The 6,167-nt window shown below is 51.5% G+C and overlaps 1 pseudogene across 1 annotated transcript; it reads right to left on the bottom strand.

Moving 5' to 3' along the window:
* Positions 1-1,188: 1,188 nt before the first annotated feature.
* Positions 1,189-5,136, bottom strand: LOC308513882 (nuclear prelamin A recognition factor-like; annotated as a pseudogene). The gene is made up of 3 exons: positions 4,306-5,136; positions 3,043-3,424; positions 1,189-1,239 (listed from the first exon to the last, which is right to left on the bottom strand). The product of its transcript is annotated as a nuclear prelamin A recognition factor-like (transcript).
* Positions 5,137-6,167: the final 1,031 nt, after the last annotated feature.

Here is a 6,167-nt window from a genome sequence, read left to right on the forward strand (position 1 = left end):
AGATCGTAAAATTTATATTATGCATTTTTGCACTCTAAAAATTGGGGGGAAAGCCATGATGTGATTCTTATATAGATTCACAGTACATTATTATCAACATATTGATAATCTATAATTATATATAATACATGTAATTACCAGGCTTATAGACTTATTCCCAGTTGCTATGAGTGCTGGCTTCCAACTAATCAAAGGTACCACCTTTTCTGAAGAACTTTTCCTGGTCATACAGGAGCTGCTCAGTTGTTCAAGTGGGTCATTATCTGTCCAGCAACTGTCAGATGACCACAGCCAATGACTTTCTTCCATGGTGATACTGAAGGTTGTCTCCCTTGCCCCCAGGGAAAACAACTCTGGTTCAATTAGTGCTGCAAATGTCTTCATGGAATCTTGCTGAAGCAAGTAGTTAGATAAAAACAACACTTTTGCTTGGCTTTTCCCTATGGTTTATGCTTCTCCCTTCACCTTCTTTCTCTTGAAAGTTCTATTAAGTAAATGCCTTGGCCAGGTACCAGCTCTGGTTCCTGGATATCAAACCTAAATAGTAGCAAGAATAGCATTTGTGTAAGTTATCTATATAAAAGCCTAGCAACCATTATGACTGAGCGACCAGAATGACTGGAAGGACAGGTCGACTGGTTGGCACTGACCACCAGGGGGCAGACGCTCAATGAAGGAGCTGCCCCCTGGTGGTCAGTGCGCTCCCACAGCAAGAGTGCCACTCCGCCAAAAGTCAGGCTCATGGCTGGTGAGTGAAGCTTTGGCAGCGGCGGGAGCCTCTCCCGCCTCCACTGCAGTGATACCGAATGGAGTGGCGGCGGTGGTGGTGGCAGGCACTGTGGGGGCAGGATGAGCAGCAGCAGAGCTGCGCCCAGCTGCCTGCTGCTTCGACACTGCTACATCCCTTGGATGAGAGGATTGGGCCAAAACTTGGCAGTTCGACATCCCCTAAGGGGTCCTGGGTTGCGAGAAGGCACAGGTCAGGCTAAGGGACCCCACCCATGCACAAATCTGTGCATTGGGCTTCTAGTTCAATAATAAAAGAAAATACTCTCAAAACTTAGGGTCATCAAGTGGAAGAACATAGAAGACCCTTCTATAATAAACAACTCTAATTTTCAGCATAAACATGATCTTAAATTTCAAATTTGATAATGTGCCCAATGCTTTAGGAGTGCCTGTTGCAGTTCATGTATAAAATTCTTTAACTTTGTAAGTGTTGTCTAGAATATCACAGGTCTGGAAAAACAGATTGAAACCATTCATAAAATTTTGCCTATTATGGAAGGTAAGTCCAGATGGATGGCGTAGGAGATAGCCATGGACCTGATGTTAGCAACATATTAATTTTATTGTAAGTAGGTTGGCTTACAAAGTAAAAGAAACTTTAAAAAAAGCCTAATGGGCATATGGGAACATCTGGGAGGGTATTTTACAATGGTGAATGGTGTATGGCTGAAAGATGATTGTCTAGTTATTTCTAATAACCTTTGCCAGAAAGTATTAAGCAGAATACATTATGACTAAGCTCATGAGATGGTGCAAAAGAAGAGCATGGGCTATGGAATTTTGGCAAGCATCCAACAACAACAACAAAAAATAATAAAAAAGTAGCCACTTGTCTGGTATTCCAGCTCTTATAGCATGAGAATATGAAAGAGACACTAATGAGAAAACCATCAGCTGTCAGACTTGGGAATGAGTTGGCACATGGAATTTCTAGATATCACATTGGCATTAACTTATAATTTATTATATTACTAGAGGCCCAGTGCATTCAGCCCAGCCTGCACCCTCTCTCAGTCCAGGACCCCTCAGAGGATGTCCTCCTGCTGGCTTAGGTCTGTTCCCCGTGAGACAGTTGGAAATCCCTCTCACAGTCCGGGACCCCTCGTGCCTTACTGCCTGCCTGCTCACTGCTCCTTACCACTCAGCTCACTGCTCCTCAGCACTGCCATGGAGGCAGGAGAGGCTCCCGCCACTGCCACTGAGCTCACCAACCGTGAGCCCTATCTTTCTGTGTAGTTGTCTGTGGGCCAACTGCTCTCTTTCTTCTCACTTAGGGCAGGCAGCATGTGAGGGCAGAGTGCACTGTCGTGGAGCGCAGAGGGCTGCCGGGCCCACAGGGTGAGAGGTGAACACAGAAGACGCTATCTCACCCAATTGTGGAGCAGGATGGCTGGCCAACATCTGTCTGACCCACCCAGGGAGGGACCGAGCAGGGTATCTGCCTCTCCATTCTCCATCCTTCCATCTGTGACACCTGTCACCCTTGCCAGGCCTCCCCCAAAGTGAGTTCAGCTCAATCCCTGAATGTAAAAGGGCACAGGGAGTGGGGGGGCCTCCACTCCAGTGCCCCCTGATTCCCAGCGATAGGACCTGGTTGACAGGACGTGGTCTCAGGACAGTGGCCACAGCTGCAGAACATAGATCTGTTTCAAGAAAAGTTGGGAATGCAGACTTACGTATGAGCCCCTATTCCAAAAGGTGGCAGTTTATTCACATTGTGGCAAAGACACCTTCAAGAGTAACATAAATGGGTAAAGTCAGGGCCAAACCAGGCCATTTCCTCATCCAATCTCTCTGAGGTGCATGGACAGAACCAAGTCTCAGCTCTTCTCAGGACACTTCCGAGGTTTTTTAGGCTTAAAGGACAGTAGTCTGTCTCCATTCTTATTCTTTGGTATTTTTTTCATCATTGGATAAAGGGATACGTACATTAGGGCAATCCACTCGAGATACAATATTCCAGTTGCACCCATGTGCTGACGACAGTGCCCCTCAAAGGGAGGGAGCCAACAGATGGGTAGCAGGGAATTCTGAAAACCAAAGCGATGACAGAGATGCTAAGCCTTTCCTTCACGTGTCTGACACCCCTCCTCAGGCAGCCTGCAGGCTGGGCGTCTGCTGGACCTTTACCACTTGATGTCCTGGCAGGCTGCCCTGGGCCCTGCTAGGCAGTGTGCAGGGCTGCCTGGGCCCAGGGGGAGTTGCCCCCCCCGCCCCGTCACCCCCACCCCCCTGCCCCAGCCACTCCTGCACATGGGCGCTGGTCTCCAGGGGCCACACTGGGATAGCAGCATAGATGCCTTCCATCTGCTGCAGCAGCGCCCTGTATGCATACCCGTCGTCTGCCTGGGCCTGGCCCCTGCCACTTAGGCCAGGCCAGGACCTCCACGAAGTGGCAGGGGAACTTGCTCCTCTACAGCTTCAGGACCACTTCTGGATGTTCCGAAAGCTGTAAGCAGCCTCAAAGCGTAGCAGAACCTCTGTCCCTTTCAAGGGTGACCTCCCAGAAGTCTTTGTTCCTCAGGGTGCGGTAAGTGAGCACCCCCACATCCTTGCCGAACAGCTCCTTGGCCATGTGCCTGAAGATGTGCACCAGGTACCCGTCGGAGCTGGCACCCTCATGGAGCCTCACCTTCTTTGCTGGGGTCCAACCCCAGCAGGTCCAGGGGTCCCCAAAGGTGTGGACGGAGTCAACGAAGAAGGAATGACATGGAGACAGCGTTCAGTTGATCAGCAGCCTAGCCAGGATCTCTAGCCAAGTTCTGGTCAGGATCTCCAGCGAAGTTCTGGTTAGGATCTCCAGCCAGGTTCTGTGTCCATGTTCTCTTGCTAGGTTCTCCAGCTTCTCCAGCCAGGTTCTGTAGCCATGTTCCCTCGCTAGGTTCTCCAGCCAGGTTCCGTCACCAGGTTCTAGTCAGGTTCTCTTGCCATGTTCTATCCAGGTTCTGTAGCCAGGTTCTGTAGCCATGTTCCCTCGCTACGTTCTCCAGCCAGGTTCTGTCCAGGTTCTCCAACCAAGTTCTGTAGCCAGGTTCTGTCTCTAGGTTCTTCAGCCAGGTTCTCTCGCTAGGTTCTGTCTCTAGGGTCTGTGTCCAGTTTTTGTCCAGGATCTTTTGCCATGTTCTCTCCAGAGAAGTTCTGTCTCTAGGTTCTGTGTCGAGGTTCTGTGTCCTGTTGTCTTGCTACATCCGTATTTATACCAGTTGATTTTAATCCTGTCAATTTCTATTGCAAAGATTAGGGCGTTTCTTATCTCCATTCCAGGGAGTAAAGATTATGTAGCTTAAGCATGATTGTTCGTAGTTAAAGTGATTAACTATCCGCCTGGCACTTAGTTAAGGGGTTTTATTCCCTCCCTAACTTCAGAGGAAAATCCCTACCTGGGGAAACAACCTTTCTCAGAGAAGAGACCTTGGTTAAAACACACAGTGCCAAGAAGGTGAGCAAACATGTAAGAACAGTATGCCATATATGCCAGGTCCCTTGAAACAGCAGGCATGGACCGGCTCCCGGCACTTCTTCTCCTTCATGTCTCCAAACAGAGTGTCCACAGAGGCGTCATTCGAGGCAAGGTCACTTTGCTCCATTATCTGGACAATTTCACCTGAGGTTAACACACAGTCAGTACCCCAGGAACTATGCAAAGCTGTGGGGACATCTTCGCAAAGGGCCTCCAGTTTCTTGTCATACACAGGGCCACAATGATGTGGAAAATCTTGTCTGGGGACAGGTTCTGCCGTCTGGTGAAGTAATCCTTCACCAGAGAGCCCATGATCTGCTGGAGAGACTTGGCCGTTCAGAGGTGGGGGTGGGGGGGTGACCCAGTACACGCTCTACATATCAGTCCCAGCCGGGGCAGGTGGAGGTCAGCATGGGTAGCTGGCAGTACCGACGCACAAATTCCTTCTGACTCTCCAGGATGCTGAAGTCCGCAGCTATCTTCATGTCAAGGACAGTGACCCCCAAGGCTTTTGAGGAAGCCACAGAGCCTTCTGGGTGCATCAGTGACACTGAGGCTGAATGTAGCAGCAAAATAAGGCAGAGACTGAGGACACACGGACACTGCCCGCACCTTGTGCTGTGAGGCGTCACATTCTTATTAAGGTTCAGAACACGGAAGAAGATCTTGGTGTTCTGTTGAGAAACTTGGACTCCTTCCTCTGCGCTCACACAACTGTCACATGCCCGGCAGTCTCTCAGAAATATCTTGGCATCGGCCAACTTATGGAATTCTCCCTTCTCTCCGTTCTCCTGAGCCGGACTCCGGACGTTGACTGCAGCATGCTCTTGATCATCGGTTTTTGTTTTTTTACTACATTCCTTCTGTGTGCAGTGATCACACTTCATCTGGAGTGGGGCAGGCGGGGGCTGACTCAAGTGACCTGGAGGAAGCACAGGGAGAGCAGTCAGTCACCGCTGGCCACCCCAGGATACTGGCACCGCTGACAGTATCCTTTCTTCCTTGTGGAGCTTCTAGGGAGGGAAAGCAGCTGCAGTGCCCGAGGCTGAGTTCCAGGAGGCCGGCAGCGCTGTCGGGATCATGCCGGAGGCTCTGGTCCGTTGGTGCCTGGTTTGTCCTCTGGAGATTGAACCTACAGTTCTACTAAGGAAGCCAGTCCCCAGTTCCACCCCGCCTCCACCACCGATTGACTGGAGTCTAAGGGCCAGGAGGAGGGACCAAGAGGCCTGCCTTCCAGCTGCTCACCAGTCCCCGCATCACTCACTCCAGTTCCCTGTTAGCCATCCCCTGATCAATGCGAGCCTACGGGCTGGGGGAGGACGGAGCAGTCTGCCTTCTGCCCGCTCACCAGTCGCTGCTGCCACAGATTCATTGGAGCCTGAGGGGCCCGGGTTCCCCAGTTAGCCATTCCCTGATGAATGGAGCCTGAGGGCCAGAGGATGGATCGGGGGATGGATCGGTCATTATGTCATTATGGACCCTGGGTTTTGATATATTAGGACTAGAGGCCCGGTGCACAAAAATTTGTGCGTTCGGGGGCGGGTGGGGTGGACGTGGGGTTCCCTCGGCCTGGCCTGTGCCCTCTCGCAGTCTGGGACCCCTCGCAGTCTGGGACCCCTCGGGAGATAACGCCCTGCTGGTTTAGGCCTGCTCCCGGGTGGCAGAGGACAGGCATAATCCCTAGGTGCAGGCCCTGGTCTGCCTCAGAGCAGGGCCGATTGGGAGGTTGCGACGCCATCCTCAGTCACGCTCAGGGTAGGGCCAATTGGGGGGTTGGGGCACCGCCCCCTGTCATACTCAAGGCAGGGTCGATGGGGAGGTTGTGGCACCACCCCCTGTCACGCAAAGAGCAGGGCCCATCATGGGGAGCTCCTTCCTGTCACTCACAGAGTAGGACCGATAGGGGAGTTGGGGCACA

This window comes from Myotis nattereri (assembly GCF_964212035.1).
Source record: "Myotis nattereri genome assembly, chromosome: 2".
NCBI lineage: Eukaryota > Metazoa > Chordata > Mammalia > Chiroptera > Vespertilionidae > Myotis > Myotis nattereri.